Source organism: Nanorana parkeri, unplaced genomic scaffold (genome assembly GCF_000935625.1).
Source record: "Nanorana parkeri isolate BGI_ZX_2015 unplaced genomic scaffold, ASM93562v1 scaffold304, whole genome shotgun sequence".
NCBI lineage: Eukaryota > Metazoa > Chordata > Amphibia > Anura > Dicroglossidae > Nanorana > Nanorana parkeri.
Genome location: NW_017306572.1, coordinates 3,174 through 21,348, shown reverse-complemented (window position 1 = coordinate 21,348; position 18,175 = coordinate 3,174).

Here is an 18,175-nt window from a genome sequence, read left to right as displayed (position 1 = left end):
CCCCCCCCGCTTCCAGACCAGAACCCCACTTCCAGACCAGAAAGCCAGCTCCATGCTTCCCGGTCACCTTGTGACAAGGGAGCATGGAGCCGACTTCCCAGCTAATCAGCGAGTCATTACACACCTACTTTTTGAATGGGACTTCCAGACTTCCAGTATTGGTAATTGATATCGGCGAGTACCAGAGAAAATATCGGTACTAGATGGCAAGCAAAAAAACATCTGTGCGTCCCTAGCATGCGCCCTTTTGGCTTTCCATTACTTGACCTACTTTCTACAAATGTAGAATTAATCAATGTTAAATATGGCACATGGAGAATAATTACATTTGCTAAAAATTAAATGTTAAATGGCACATAGAGAAAAAAGATTGTGTAAGGCACTCTATGGCTTCAATCACACTTTCCACTTTGCTTGTGCTTAAAATGATGAGTTTGTGTTTTTAGATGCATCTATCCTTTGTCCATTGAAACAGTCCATTGAAGTAGCCAATGAGATTTCAGCATAAACACCTTTTTAATTTTACATGTGTTTACAAGTTCAAATCAGTTCCTGGACTTCTATTTATTTTTTTCTCTAAACTCCAATGGGTGAATAGATTAATTAGAAAACTCAACGATTCTCATTATTGATTAGTTGAATCCTCCGCCGCCACTCTGCTCCTCCGTTCTCTCCGCTGGTGCTGGCTGCAGCGGTCTGTGTCCCTTTCAATCCCCGCTGCTGGAACACAGACCACTGCAGCCGGCACCAGTGGGGAGAAAAGACTGCAGTGACTGCAATCCCAGGCTGCCTGTCCCCTTTCCTTCGCTGCCCACCACCTGTAGAAAGCTAACACCAAAGCTCCCTTCAGCAGCTGAGAGAAATATCCAGCCTAATATTTTTGTTTTTTTAAATTGCAGAATGTGTTCCCTGTTCAACTGCATTTATTCTTAAAGGAGAACTATGGGGTAAGTGGTTTTCCCCATACTTCTCCTAAGGGTCATGGTAGAACACAAACTAGCATCCTCCCGTGACCCAAAGCTCAGTATACCGCGAGCTACAGTATACAGAGTCTGCCGCAGCCGGGACGGATCACGACATTACTGTCGAGATCCACCCAGCTGTGTGATTGACAGCTGGCTCTAGAGGCAGAGCCAGCTGTGCACGCCCCCTCCCCATCCGTTCCGCCAGTCAGCACTGGAGGAGCAGGGTGGGGGGGAATCCCCGCACGGACATCGAGAAGTGAGCGAGCGCCGGTATGTGTTCGCTCACTTCCTGATCTATTGAGCCAACGTGTGACAGTTTCATTGTCACACGCCGGCTCGAACTACAAGGTTGAGTGAAAATCACTCACCTCATAGTTCTCCTCAAAGGTGCCCATACACCTTCCCATCAACTGGCCAATTATCAGACGAAAATCAAACGATAATTATGTGCACAACCGCAATTGCTGTACAACTGGCCGAATTTCGTCTTATTGGGCAGGCTAGAAAACTCTTCGGAACGATCGAAAATTGATGGGTTGGTGGAGTTTTTGTACCCCAAAAATCGCAAGATGAACACTGCACATGTGCAAACTAAAATCTGATCTGTTGATTGGTGAAATCCAGCTAGTTAGTATTGCTGACGAACCATAGTGGAAATCTGCATTGGTCTGTGCATGATGGCCTATTTGAACGAGGGTGCGATGTCGGGACAAAAGTGATTGTACTAGGGTTGTGAGGTGTATGGCCACCTTTATGATGGACAGATTTATTTTTTGTCACTCCCTCAAGGGATATCCTATTAATAATGGATGTTGTACATTTCAAAGGCATGTGTGATTTTAAGTGCCTATGCAGTTTGGTTTAACTAACTTATATGGGTAAAACAACTCTGAACATATTGCATACCATAGATATTTATTCAGTAAAAAAGTTGAGCTACTGGGGCCAGACACTGAGAATATTTTCATAGAGTTTGACTGTTGAAATACATGGGTGCAGCTCCACCCAGACAGTGGAGATTGGGACCTTGTGTTAGGCCTCGTTCACACCTGAACGTTTTGTAGCGCGTTCTACCCTCGACAAACGCTCTACAAAACGCTCAAACATCTAAATCCCATTTGTAGTCAATGGGTCTGGTTCACACCTTGGCGTATTTCAGCCCGTCCCTAACGCACTACAAAACGGCCCACGCCTGAAAAGGTACATGTACTACTTTGGGCCGTTTTTGTTGCACGTTTCCATTGGGATACAGCCAAGTAGCCCTTGGAAACGTGCGTTTGTCGCACAATTTTTCACTGCGAATCGCGGTAAAAAAAACGCGCGACAGACGCGCATATGCAATACGCCTAGGTGTGAACCAGGCCTCAAGAAGAAACTTGGTGGATCCGCAGTTTAGGGCTGCAACAACTAATCGACATAATCGATTATTGAAGTTGTCAACTTTTTCAATCATCAATTAATCGTCTTACGATTGGTTGGCCCTGTTCACGGCTCCACACACGCTGCGCGACACACATACTCACCGCCTCAAGCTTGCCGCTGCCAGATCCGCCCTCATCCACACGCCGCACCCCCTCACCTCCTCACGCTCACCGTTCCAAGCTTCCTCCTGTGATGGACTGCAATCTCAATACAAACTACCGTAGTAGTCCCAGTCACTGGACCCATTTATAAAAAATTTTTTTATTTTTTTTATCCGATTTAATCGGCTAACTAATCGATTTTGAAAATAATCGTTAGCTGCAGCTCTACCACAGTTGGATACAATACACCTGTGAAGTTTAAAGTGACATTAACCAGTTGAAGTCCGGGAGGTACTTTGACACTTATTCCGTCATGCAACGCTGTCCTGAAATAAATGTTATACCCTTTTTTGGGGACAGAGCTTTCTTTTGGTGGTATTTAATCACCACTGCGGGTTTTATTTTTTACTATATTAACGAAAATGTACAGAAAATAAAGAACAACTGTTTCCCCTATATAAAATGTTAAAACATTACCCATTTTTTTTGTAAAAATATAAAAGACGCAGTCACGTCGGTTAAAAAGACACCAAACATGTCAAGCCTTAAAATTGTGCACAATTGGCCATAAGCGACGCTTTAAAAGCTTTTACCGCTCATCAGTTTAGTGTTATCAGTGAATATATAAAACATTTTTTATTGGTATTACAAAAGGGGGGTACAATCCCCCTATTTAATAGAACAGGTACACTGACGGGTCCTTTTTATGGAGACGGTCTCTAGGACCCCTAATGTCACCTGGGGACCCTAAAAGAAACTGATAAAGCAAAGATCTGCTTCATCAGCTTTTCTCTGGCTATAGCAGCCAGATGACTGACAGGTGAATGCGGAAGTGATGCAATACACATCACTTCTGCATTCAAAGCACGGAGAGAGGTCAGCAAGGAGCTGAACTCCCTCCCCTTCTCCTCCTGACGCCCTCCCGAGCCAGTCCTGGGCCGCAGATGGGGTAGCGGATCCCGGGATTGAGGGTGAGGGGACAGGAGGGGCTACAAAATTGCGCCATACAACTGATCGGTTGTATGTGAAACGACACACACACACACACCCCCTGCGTCTCTCCTTGTCTCCCGTCCGAACATCTGAACTGCACATGCGCCCGCCCCAAGATCCTTTGCGACCGCCAGATACATTTTCAGATGCTTGGACGGGAGTGCGCGGCGAAGACACAGGTAAGTTTAAGCCTGTTTTGAAAAGGATTTTTATTTCTATGTTTTTGCATGTAGCTACTGAGGGTTTAATAACCCTTTACATTTAGACTTGACCTGTGTTTATAGCTATTTTGTTAGGTTTGTTTTCTTTTAAAAACTACACATGTTGTTACCTTGTACATAAACTTTGAGGTGATAATTCTCTGGTCACTGATGGTTCTAAGCATTTTTAATTATAAATGGATTTAGGCTAAAGTGGTTAATGCCAATGTAATTTCTTGGTAACTCGTGCATAGTTTGTGAAACGAGTTGGACCTGAAGAAAGCCTGGAGTCTGAAGTCTGAAACTTGTCTTGTGGCTACATATGTGAAGTCATTTGCTTTTCCAGATGTGCCATTTTGTTTGATTCCTCTTCATTTAAGGCTTACTGGAGTGCTAAAACCTGTAAATCTGACCGAAGGGGGTTCCTGTGGTGCAAGGTGGTTAAGTAGCATAAATGTCTTCGGGTTTATTAACACCCTAGGGTTGCACTAAATGCATGGTATCTGCATTTATTACACGCTATCACAGTACACAGAATCACATCAGCCAGCATCCCTGGCCCCTTTATTTACGTTCAACTGCCATTAGGTAAATGGGGTTGGGGATGCATTATTGCTTGCTAGGTCGCCAGTGACCCGGTGTCCTAGCAACCAATGAACACTACAGGAAGCTTGTAATTTTAAATTGATAGTTCCAAGTACATGTTCTACTCTGGGTACTGGTATCTTTATGTACACCAGCTCATACTTGGTCTTCATTAATAAAGACTTTTTTATTCTTGGCTCTAGGTTAAATATTGGAGTTTACAATCCATTTCATCTCTTTATTGCGGATTTTATATGCTTTTTTGGGTTCATGTAAAGCAAATGTGTAATGTATTTAGTAATATGCCCATTTGCCTGCTTCAGATTTGATTTTTTGGCTGTCCATGTAAACTTTTTCAGTAATCCTTTTGTGTGGGTTTTTAGTCACTTGCAATATATGTAGGGCCTAGTAATGTAGTTTATGTATGATGCAACTGGATTCCATGTAAGCCGTAAGACCATAAAAAGTGGCAGCCTCAGATGTGTGAAGTGTACATTCATGTAAATATTCAAATTCCAGGAGCAGTTTGTAATGTTTGAACCTCTGCAGTTCAGTTCACTATTTACCGTAGATACTTGATGTGCTGTATCTAATAATAGCTCTGCTATACTAAGAGTGCTGAGTTAGGAAGAGAATTCATTCTCAAGTAGGCATCTCCACTTGTTTTGTGGTCATTGACCGGAGCAACCATTTGGAAAAGCAACATGTGCTAATGCACAATCTTTTTATACTCTGTAATGTAGACATGGTATGTCAACAACTCCACTAAGACAAGTTAACACCTGGTTTTATTTGGAGGTCACATCTACTGAAATCTAGCGGCAGACTTTCTATGGTAAATGAAAGCACAAGATGAGATGTATTTACAGCAGTATCTATGGTCCATACCCTGCAGCAGGTCATATTTACTTTGCCATTGTAAGTTGGATTTATGCCTGGTCTGTAAAGTACATTTCTGCAATAGATGCCGGGCCTCTTGTAGACATGGCAAAATGTACACCAGAAATCCAGTGTTAACTTTTTCAGTGGAGAAAACATTGCTGCTGCATTGAAATTTCAACCAGCTCTGCCACACTACAGAACTCCTATTACCCCACGCTGCTGCCTTGCTCCTCGCTCCATTGATCCTTTCCCAGCAAAATAATTCTGTTCTGAAGGCATGCCTACCACAGTAGGAACTAACTCCCAACAGCTAACACTGCAAGAGTTGTAAAATCCTGGCAATGTCACAAGGAGTTATAAAAGCCATTTCTCACTATAAAAGCAAGGTGAAAGAAAAAAAAATGCTGGAATGTGCTGCAGTGGTTTGGGTTTAAATTTGGCAAATAAATGGATATATCTTATAAAGCAGCTGTCCCAGTATAAACATTACACAAGTGATTTTGTCATGCAAATGCTCTTACTATCAGATTGAAAATGTGGTATTTACTGCTTATCTACATTTTTGATGTAGCTATTCAAACATAAAAGCAAGAATTGCATTTTATGCAGGATTCCCATTATTTAATGAGGGGAAATTATCAAAACTGGAGCAGATAAAATCTGGAGCAGCTGTGCATGGCAGCCAATCGGAATCTTTTTCAAATCTTAACTGAACAGAGAAGCTGGTTGACCTGTGAAACTGCTCCAGATTTTTTTCTCTGCTCCAGTATTGATACATTTCCCCATTTTGCTTTTATGTCCTCTAGATAAAGTGCTGAATGCTTCCTTATTTCACTAACATAGGGGTCAATTCACAAAAATGTTACTTGCTCTCTAGTTTACCTCATTTTTCATGTAAAAACATGGTTATTACAAAAGTCCCAATCGTTATTTAGCATGTGCGTTAAGGCTTCCGACTGAGGCATTAGGGAGTTGTTTTTTTAGCTTGTGAAGCTTAATTTTTACCCCTCAAGTTATTGTTACATCTTGAATCGTAGAATTTACCTTTATGGTGTTGAAGTAAGTTTGGCTGATGCATTCTGGCGGAAGGGGGGGGGAGAACAGTGCCTACAAGTGACATATTTTTAACAGACTGCCCTGTTGTATGTAAACAACTTTGTTGAAGTTGACGTCAGAACGACACTTTTGTAACCATTGTCTAATGGTCAATAAATTGGCAAAAAAACCTTTGAATTGCACTTCTGTACATATTTAACGATTTTAAGCTTGCTGAAATAAGGATTGAATGATTAAATAGGTTTACGATTAAAAAATCACTTCAGCATAGATTGACTTTGGTCGGTTTTTGCAAGCATTAGATCAATTGAATTGCACAAGCTTTTAAATATCGTGCGAAATCCGGGAAAAAAACATTGTGAATTGACCCCCTGTGGTGGTCGTGTTTTAACTTGGTAAAGAGGGCCTCCAGTGCGGCCCCTGACATGTTTGGAGGGCCACGCTGTAGCTTGTTTTTGTAAATTTGCGAACTCCTTCCGAGTGTCTAATAGTCGCTCTTAACCCATAGTGGGTTGGATGATATTGGTTTCATTCAGCCTGGAAGATTTACAGCTCTGCACCTTGGAGCAGTAAGTCTGGGGGAAAGCCTCAGAGGATGAGGTGGAAGGCAGTTCTAAAAGGTTGTGTGTGTGGTGTTTTCTTTTTTTTTGGGGGAGGGAGGGCGTGTGTATTGTTTTAAATTTGTTAGAGGTAATTTTATAAATCGATAAAATACGGGCTGAAAACTGCAACTTTTGCAGCATTTTCAATGCTGGATCCATACTTCGATTTGTATCTTATCTCTAAGTTGCCATGTGGATTTTTTTTTTTTTTTTTATTCACATATGAATTTTTGCATGTAAACAAATCCATAGTGCTTAGCTGTGAGGCAAGTACAGTAGTGAGTCCTCCCCTGCTCAGTTGTATAAATGACTGACCGACCTTTAAACCCATTCATACATTACGAATAGATTTGAAAATAAAACTGACCTATTCATTTGGTCCAGGAAGGTTGCTGCTGTTTTGGTGGAAGAGCAGTTTGACTGGGGTAGAGATGCTGGGATAGAAGTGGATGACTGGGAGTCGGACATGGGAGAGAGGAGCAGCATGGTGGGATCTGAGAGGTGGCTGGGGTGAGGCTTGACTGAAAAGAGGTGATGGCCACGAGAGGAGCAGTCACTTAATGGCTGTGACCAGTGCTACAGTAGAAAGTTATGGTGCCTCTGTCAGTACTCATGTGCAAACGTTAACAAAGCTGCCAGTTTAACTCGGGAATGCTGACGGGCCTAGATTGATGGCACATTAATGGCCTGTCAGTGGGTTTGTCAGAATATCTACAAGTTTTTTGGAATGTACAAGTGTTAAATACAAGCCTAACACATGACATTACTTGGCTTGGATTTCTCATGAAGAGCCTGGCAACTTTTTTTATGTATAGAAGAGTTAGAATCTTTGACTTTTATTGCTCTTTAGGTCCCCACTGGGGTGATCTCCCGTCACTACAGTAAGCTACCAGTTATACAGCATCCACAGTGATTGGCAGAATCCGGGAAAAATTTAGTTTCTGGTTGTTTGCGTTACTATTAAAAATAGGTCTAACCAATGCCATACCACATACCATACCATAAACTCTGACTTCATTTGATTTTGAGTACTGCATTTCAATATTAATATGAAGGCAAACAGGCACACAATTGTTTCAGGATAATACATGCGGCAGAACAGTGAGTACACAGGATTTTTTTTTTTTTCTGGTTAGTTGTATACTGTAACAGTTTACTGTACTTGCCTTGCTGACCTTACAGGAAGTCAGCTGAATTACCCAATGAGGACAGATTTAGCAATGCAAATCTTAAACCCTAGCTTTAACTTGCTCGACTAAATTGCTATTGCTCCATTTTTTTTTTCCCCCCCCTTGAGATTCTGCTTATTTCCTGTTGTGAACAATCAGTAAGTGAGGGTAAAGGCAAAGGGCCCCTGCTTGACAGTCTCGACAAGTGAAGCAAGTAATTTATGGGGGAAGAAAAGCCCTGCAAGTAAGTGGTAAAATTACTTTTTCTGTTAGTACCTGCAGTGTTTAAAGTGACTCATGTGCTTCCATGGGTTGCTGTTGCTGGTCTCCTTCTGAAAATGATTGCCTGGCTGTGTTAAGGTGCCCACACACCTTGCGATAATTGTACGATTATCGTAAGGTGTGGAAGCCGTGCGACCTTTTTTATCTTATGAATGTTTGAAAACCCGCCGAGAATCGTACGATTTTCGGCGGGTGTGTAGCATGTTCGTAAGATAAAGCTGGACTGGCCGTTGTCCCCAAGAGCACACTGCCCTTTCGGCATTGCGGTCATCGGAAGCCCGCCCCTCAGCGGGGCAGGCTTGCGATCATCGCAAGTACGATCTGCCTGTCCAAGATAGGCAGATCGTACGTTTTTTTTATTACCTTACAACCATCGCAAGACTTTTGTGTGCCTGGCCTTAGTTACAGATCTAAACGAGCATGCTGTAAATGAGTCTCAGAAGTCCTTAAAGGTACCTTTTTTTTTTTTTTTTTTTTTTTTTCTTGACTAAAAATCACATCAGCATACAGCTTTGCATGCTAATATTACATACGTTTACATTAGCTAAACACATATGTTTATTTTACTTTTTCCACTTCCTGGTCCTTTTTGGCAGAAATGTACTTGTGCCCAAGTATTGCATCCTGGTTACATCAGCAGAGCATTGCTGGGAAATCATCTCTGATCTCAGTAAAATAAATTTTTCCTCCTGAGATGTGCATGGTCACGTGCCAGAGCTCCAGGATGTAACGAGAGATATAATAATCTGCCCTCCGTAAACATGGCCACAGTCAGACTAGGGAAGAAAACAAAACAAGGTATGCAAAGGGTAAAACGTTGGCAATTATCTAGAAGTATGTGTTTGTATATTGTCATTATTAAGCATTTCTAAAGGTGCCTTTGTTATTTTTAAGATACTGTATAGGTAAAGTGCCTGCTATACTTATTTGAGCTCGGAGTCAAGAAATAACTGGATCCTAATCAACATTATGACCAGGGAACTGGCATTCTCAAGAGTTCTGCAATGGCAGCCTCCATTATTTGAAATTACAGGCAGAACTTTTAATCCTATCTTAAACAAAATGTTTGGACCACAGTTTGATCAGTTAAGGGATAGATTTTGTTTGTCCATAGTTGAAGATGTTTAGTGTTTGGAGTTTGTTCATAAATAAAGACCAGGGTGGAGCACTGGTTCCGCTTCCCTATGTCTACCTGTTAATTTGCTTTGCGAACAAAGCCTACAATTTAGAGCTCAATTCACATACCTTACTGAATGTGTGAACAGATTCTGCCACCCCCCGTCTGTTCTCTTCAATCCGATGGAGAATCTGAAGGTAAACAGCGGTAAACGGCTTCAGCTATGCTTTTTAGAAATTCCATAAGAGTCGGTGGCAGTGTCATGGCTTCAACCAGGCCCAAATGTTTGTGGGGATGAGTTAGACACCCTGTCAAGTGTTTACTTTAGTGCTGTTGATTTCCCTGCTTGGGGAGTTTCACACATTTGTCCTGGTCACCATGGTCACTGAGGCAGAAAGTAATAGAAAATTTAAAACGTGGTCAGTGCAAGAAGTGGGAGAAATTTCTCTGGTTTGGGCACTTGTTCCTACGGCTAGCTAAGATGAAGTTTGCTGAGTCATTGATTTTTGGCTGTACCCTACACATAAAATCGATTCCCTGGAGGTTTGTACCAGATTAGTCTATTACTATGCATTATGTTTAAGCCTTGAAGGGGAAGGTCATTGAGCACCTGAAACAGTTTTTTATTTTGGGGCTCTCCTAATGGCTGTTTTGGTGCTCATATTGGACTTTATATGTACATGACTATCCAAGGTTCCATTCACTTTAGAAATACTTCCTCTTGTTCTGTTTTACCCAGCTACAAATAACCTAATGGGGTTTAAAAATTCCCTTTTTGGAACTAAAATGTTTTGCCTTTACATAACTTTAAAGGTTTGCAAAATAAAATAGGTGTTGTAAATAGTTTAAAGAGAGGTCATGTAAACTAATTCCCTCATCCGTTCTGCATCTGACCCCTTGCCCCATGTTTACTGTTGGGGTTAAACAAATTTTTTTTTTTTTGAGAAAGTGAAGTGTTTATGGCTTGTTCACACAATGTCTGGACCAGATGCGTGCGCTCATAAACCCAAAATGCATCCCAATGTGTTTTATGGGCTACAGTTCTCACGAGCGCAGTCCGTTCCGGTCCGGACAGAAAAAATACTGAATGCTACATTTTGTCCGGTCTGGAAATGCACGAATGCGTCAAATGCAATGAAAACGCAGACAGAATCAAACACCGCGTCAGCAGATTTTGGTTCAAGATTAATCAATGATGTTCAGGATTGCAGGGCGATAACGGGGCGGCTCTCACCAGTTTCAGAACAACCTCCGCACTGCAAGACAAGACACAGAGCGCCTCCATTGCATAAAAACATTTTAATAAACGAATAGAAAATGGTACAAAGGTACTCACAAAGGACGAATAAAAACAGGCATCAGGGTCAGAACGAAAGGTGCACAACCACCGGCTGCAGGTCTTCCCTGGTAGTGAAGTGGTTTATGCGTTTCAGAGGTCACGCCTCCTTCCTCAGAACCAATTGGGAGTGTTCCACTGACTCTCTGTTTTATACATCAAGGCCAGTGATTAGGGCACCTGAGGATGGTCAGGGAGATTTGTACTAAAGGTGGCCATACACTGTACAACCATCGCAAGACATTAGTCTTGCGATGGTTGTAAAGTGATTAAAAAAAACGTACGATCTGCCTTTCTTGGACAGGCAGATCGCACTCTTGATCATCGCAAGCCCGCCCCCTTAGGGGCCGGCTTCCAATGACCGCAATGCTGAACGGGCAGTGTGCGCATGCGCACACCGGCCCGTTCGGCATTTGTCTCCAGAGCACTGTTCAAACCAGCCGAAAATCGTACGATTCTCGGCTGGTTTTCTAACATGCTCCTTAGACAAAAGACGTGCGACCGTACATTAGAAACGGTCGCACATCTTCGTTCACACTGTTCGATTCTCGTACGATCGTGGGATTTCCCGCGATTCTCGTACGAGAATCGAGCAGTGTATGGGCACCTTAAGCCAATGTAATTAAAGTTTATGCAAGGGAGTATAAAAACTATGTATATGAAAAGTAATAATGTAAAAGGTGGAATATAGATAGATGGATATCTCTATCTATCGTATATACTCGAGTATAAGCCGACCCGAATATAAGCCGAGGTACCTAATTTTACCTCAAAGAACTGGGAAAAAATATTGACTCGAGTATAAGCCGACCCGAATATAAGCCGAGGTACCTAATTTTACCTCAAAGAACTGGGAAAAAATATTGACTCGAGTATAAGCCGACCCGAATATAAGCCGAGGTACCTAATTTTACCTCAAAGAACTGGGAAAAAATATTGACTCGAGTATAAGCCGACCCGAATATAAGCCGAGGTACCTAATTTTACCTCAAAGAACTGGGAAAAAATATTGACTCGAGTATAAGCCGACCCGAATATAAGCCGAGGTACCTAATTTTACCTCAAAGAACTGGGAAAAAATATTGACTCGAGTATAAGCCGACCCGAATATAAGCCGAGGTACCTAATTTTACCTCAAAGAACTGGGAAAAAATATTGACTCGAGTATAAGCCGACCCGAATATAAGCCGAGGTACCTAATTTTACCTCAAAGAACTGGGAAAAAATATTGACTCGAGTATAAGCCGACCCGAATATAAGCCGAGGTACCTAATTTTACCTCAAAGAACTGGGAAAAAATATTGACTCGAGTATAAGCCGACCCGAATATAAGCCGAGGTACCTAATTTTACCTCAAAGAACTGGGAAAAAATATTGACTCGAGTATAAGCCGAGTTTTTCAGCACACTCGAGAACAGAGACGCTGGTCAGGTTTCTTCTTACTTACCTCGCCGAGCGTCGCGTCACTGCTGGTCCGGTGGGCGGCGCTCCGAGCGGGGTCATCTGGCAGTCTCCGGGTCCTAATTTAGGTGGCCGGAGACTGCCAGATGACCCCGCTCGGAGCGCCGCCCACCGGACCAGCAGTGACGCGACACTCGGCGAGGTAAGTAAGAAGAAACCTGACCAGCGTCTCTGTTCTCGAGTGTGCTGAAAAACTCGGCTTATACTCGAGTATATACGATAATATAAATATACTCTCTCTATATCGAGTATATACGATAAATATATACTCTCTAACACAAAGGGTATTCGATTTATGATATAAAAGTGTTATTATGAGAACGCTATACAACAGCTTCGGTTACGGAATTTAGACTCCGATCTTTAAAGTCACTGAAAATAGGGAAGATGGGAACAGCGTGTGAATGCCCACACGGTCGGATGCATTCTAAAGAAAGTACAAACATGCAATTCTAATGTGTTATCATAAATTCGGACAAACTGCACATGCCCGTGCAACAGGCAACGAAAACGCACTGCAGCTAACATACTGACAGCCCCACTCCAACCAAAACAAAACCTTTTTTTTTAACTGGAACACATCAAAAACATGTCAAACACGCCATGTACAGCACCGAGTCTCCAGATCTGGACCAGAAAATCGTGTGAACAAGCCCTTAGAGGTGGGGGGCATGCAAAGGTACTGGAGCAATTCCCCCCCTTAAAATGTTGTTAAACCCTCAGTTATTAAACTAAACTAGCAAGCAGTAGATCTATGCAAAAACTTTTGAAAGGGTTAAAAAAAAAACTGTTTAAACTTACCCGTGTCTTAGCCATACGCTCCCATCCGAAAATCTGAAAAATCTAATCTCAGGTGGCCGCAAAAGATCTCGGGGAGGGCGCATGCACAGTTTAGATTTTGGGCCGGGAGACTAGGAGAGACACAAGGTAAGTCTATGGACAGCGTGCACCCGCATGCAGACACCGTGGGACTTGAAGTGCCAGCAAGCTCAGTCAGCACTGGATTGGAGACCTGCAGCAGCGCTGGAGGGACAGCTAAAAACGTCAGGAAAGACATCATTTAAGGTAAGTGCTTTCACTACTGACAGAACGCGGGAGAGATTTATAACTAACCCAGCAAACCGAATGTGTTAAATTTTTCCTGCCGAAACTTCATCTAACTCCAATCTGACAGCTGTGCTGTCAAGCCGTTTACAATAGAGACCAGCAGAGAGCCCAGACAAAGTAAACTTCAAAGTTTACTGTACGATCGCAAAGTGTATGGAAGGCGTGCAACCGTTTCTACTGTACGGTCGCGCATCTTCCGTCGAACAAGCAGGCTGGAAAAGTGGCCTGCTTGTTCGACAACTGCCGAACGGGCCGGTGTGCGCACACGCATACTGCCCATTCAGCATTGCAGTCATCGGAAGTACGACCTGCCTGTCCAAGATGGGTTGTAAAGTGTATGGCCACCTTAACATATAGTGGGTTTTGGACATGCCCATACAAATCAGTAAACTTGATTATTCTTGCTGCAAATTTACTCCTGCAGATGCTGCCCACTGCAATATTTACCTCTTATTGGCCTGGATCCACCTCTCCTCACTGTGTGCATCTGCTGAGCCAGTCCTCATTGATTCCCTGGGTGCAGATATTCAGAAGACTGCCCCACATTAGTCTGTGTGCATATATGGTGCTCAGGCATGGCCAGCTGAAAGATTGGAACCATAAGATGTTAAAATTGTACATAAACCTCTGCCTCACAATTAGGTTGTGTGCCAAAAGCCACTTTTTAAAAAAAAACTTTTTAGGTGTTAGACAAGCTTCTATTATGGTTTGTCTCTGCTAGGGAGATTAACTTTACTACATAGCTATAGTTGGGTTGAAAAAGGCACACCTGAAACCTATGAGGGGGGGGAACAAGATAAACCTACATAAACTGAACCCTATGCCCAGTTACCCAGTGGAATCAGAGAAAGGTGAATACCCGCTAAAGCATGGTTTGTTTTGCTCAAATTGGTGAAAAAAATGCTTCTGATTCCCTAGGGCAATTGGATATTGCCTGCATCAACAATCTCTGGTGTATAGTTAAATTTTGCTCATTTAGGAAATGCATCCAAATTTTAATTACTTGGGGTAGCTGGGTAAAATCGTCGAAGTGGAGACAACTGAAAGGGGTTTTCTTCCACTCCCTGTTGTCTAAAGGACAATGAGTTAAGGTTAATCCCCTGTATGGGATAAAGGTGGCAAAGGGTTTTCAACCCTTTCCAACTCTATATAAACAAACCGTTATGGCTTTAGGTGTACTATGAGTTCATTTGAAGAGATGGTTACTACTCATGTCCAGTCCACATGATGCAGTTCACACTATACAGTTATTAATCTTAGCTTCCACAGTGCAAAATGTATTTTTTCATAATTCTGTCTCAATGTAACAAATAAATAATAGAAGATAAAAAGCTGCCGTGCTAATTAAATAAATCTATCAAACAGATGCACCGTGCTAATCAATAATCACCACATCTGCGCTTGTCTTTGCATGAAATGCATCAAAAGAGGTGGGCATACACAGAGGTTAGGGCATGCAAAGTTGGAAGGATCTTAAAGGAGAACTATGGGGTTAGGGCTTTTCCCCCATAGTTCTCAGCGTAATGGGAGGACACAAACTAGCGTTCTCCCGTCACCCTAAGCTCAGTATACCGCGAGCTTCAGCTCGCGGTATACTGAGGCGCCGCAGCTGAAACTGATTCTGACTATGTCTGGATCTGCCCAGCTGCGTGATTGGTAGCTGGCTCTGCCTATCTAGAGGCAGAGCCAGCTGTGCCCGCCCCCTCAGTCCGTTCCACCAGTCGGTGCTGGGGGGGAGGGGAAATCCAGCCACTCCCGGCACGGCAGAGAGCCTTGACGGGATCGAGAAGTGAGTGAACGCCGGTATGTGTTCGCTCACTTCCCGATCTACTGAGCCGACCTGTGACAGTCTCATTGTCACAGGTCGGCTAGAACTATGAGGTGAGTGAAAAGCACTCGCCTCATAGTTCTCCTTTTTAATGGGTATTATCGTTTTTTGAGGTTTCGCGCGCGCACGCAATTTTAAGGCTTGACATGTTTAGTGTCTTTTTACCCGACGTGACCCCGTCTTTTATATTTTACCAAAAAATTGGGTAATAAATGTTTTATCATTTAATATAGGGGAAACTGTTTTTTTTTTTTAAATTTCGGTAATTTTTCCTTTTTAATATAGTAAAAAATAAACCCCCCAGTGGTGAATAAATACCACCAAAAGAAAGCTCTATCTGTCCCCAAAAAAGGGTATAAAATTCATGTCAGTCAAAGTACTGCAGCGCTGAATACTGAAAAATGGCCTGGATGGGAAGGGGGTTTAACACCGCGGATGTCAACTGGTTAAGATAGTGTGATTTATTTGACTGGCGATTTTTTTTTTTCTGGGAATGTTGTAAGTGTTAACATTTTATAAATAAAAGACTATTTTGGCATAATACACTGTTTCTCTCTGGGAACGGATACGTTTTGTAAACTACCTCACCTGAACCGGAAGATTTCTAGTGAAAAGAGCACAGAGTGGAGGAAGAAGTTCTTACAGAGAGTGGAGGAGGAAACGCTCACCGTGATTGCGATCTGGGATGGTTCTCTTTGAAACACACCGCATTTACCAGACTTCCATATTCAGTCACCAGGAGTTTGAGCACTACAGATCTAAGAGACCTATCACTGATGGTTATTTAAATCTTGGCACTTTGTCACTTCTATTTGCCTCAATTATTGGTGGACTTTATAATGATCAATTGGCACATTCTGTCTGCTGGAGACATTGAGGCACATTTTGAGTATTTATGAACTATATTGGTGGTTTATGTGCGATTATTTGATATCTAGCACTTTTCACGCATTATTATGAATGATAATTAGTGCGGTGCATCGGTTTTGATCGAATCTTGGAATCCTACCTCCTGACTAAGCATTTTGTAGCATAGTGGAGTGTTATGGCTTAATCTGTATGGTGGGCTTTTTTTTTTTTCTTTGCATGCGATTGAGGGAACTTCCCCTCAAACATGAGTTGCAGAGCAATTCATGTTTACAAACATTACAATGCACCGCAGTGTATTTGCACTGTAATTTACCATAGTGAACGTGTCGCATGAAAATTGTGGCATGCAGCATCTTTGGTGCCCCAAAGGGGCAGTTAATGGATTTAACACAGTGCAGATTAATCAGGGCCGTCTTTAACGCGGAGCAAAGAGGGCGCTTGCCCCGGGCCCATTCATGGCTGTGGGGCCCAAAGCAGCTGCCCCTTGAGCCCGCTGCCAGCAGAAACTTGCCGATCGGCAAGGTGTCCGTACCGCCCTGGTCGTACTGTAGAATCAGCATAGGGGAAAAAAAACCTTCCTGCACGTGGGCAGGAAGGTACCAAAACATCACATTAGATGGGGGGGTTGGGACTTACCAACTGTTCCGTACGACTCATATGGAACAGTTGGTACGTCCCAAACCCCCCCCATCCAATGTGATGTTTTGGTACTTTCCTGCCCACATGCAGGAAGGGTTTTTTTTCCTCAGGGGCAGCCACGGAGCTCTCACAGCTGGAGGCTGAGCGGCAGAGCCTGTGTCACTGCACTGGTAAGGTAAGCCAGCAATGATCTGGAGCTGGGGGGGAAGGGAACGGAACAGCAGCAGCTGCTGAGTGAGATGATTCTGGGGCTGGCTGGGGGGATAGCAGCATTGAGGTCTCACCAGGACTCTTTGGGGGTCTCACCAGCCTGGTTAAACCCCACAGAGACCTGGTGAGACCCCACAGGCCTGAGTGGGGCCTCATGTTTAGGTTTCGCCTAAGGCCTTGCAAACTCTAGAGCCGCCTCTGATCACAGGAGTACCAAGCAGCTGGTGCCCAAGGTTGAAGGGCCTGACGCTGGGGTAGGGGGAAGCTATGTGGTGAGACCCCACATAGCCCTGGTAGGGGAAATGGCACTTTCGGCATTATGCCAAAAGTGGCATTTACGGCCGATATGTTTCGGCGGCCGATATATCGGTGCATCCCTAATATAAACGGCTGAGCTTGCAATCGGTTTGAAATCCTGCAGTCAAAGTTTTTTTGAGAAGTTTATGATCTATGTGTGCTGTTTTTTTTCTGGGTGTTGGGGAGGTGAGTGAAATTCCTGGGGGGGGGGCCCAAGAAAATGTTTGCCCAGGGTCCGATCAGTATTAAAGACGGGCCTGACATTAATACATGTGTTACTGCTATGCACAGGTGTGAGCTAGCCCTTACTCTGCAGTTATCCAGCTAGGGGGCAGTATCCTAATGGCAAAGAATGGTCCTCTTCTGGCTGTGCACTGTGGCAGGCTTGTGTAAACCAAGACTGGGTGGATAGAAATGCAAATGCTTCAAGTCAAACATCTATGCATTCCATCTGTTTAGAGGTTTACCTGGAGTTAAATTTCAAGTAAATAAGATGTCTACTTGTAACTTGTTCATCACCATATTGGACAGGCAATTGCTTGTAAATGTTTCCTGAACTAGTTCAAAAATGTGTGTATATTAAAGGCATGTGCCTTGTTCAAATATCTGTTGTATTTTTCATAGGTTTCTGCAAATATATTTTGAAACTTAAATCAATGAACAGATGGCTTTATCTGGATGTCCAGATGCCTTTTTACACCCTTATTACCAGGTATGTTGAAGTATAAATGTTAAAAATTCCCTTTAAAAAAAAAAAAATGTCCACTGAGTGCAGGACTTGAATATTGCTTGTGCTGCAACAGCTTATTTAACCTATTTGGCCCATAACCCAAATGTAAAATCTGATTTGGATCCCATTTGTCAGACCCTTTTATTGCTTATGATACAGAAGTTTTTTCTTGACATTCTTTTTAATGGCAGTATTTTGCAAGTGTCCTGTAACTTTAATTTTTTTCCCTAGCTGACTAGTGATTTTCAAATAAAGTATTACTGCAATTATTTGAAGTTTGTTTTTTTCAATTTGTTTTCCGCTACTGGCACAGTGTATTGTGT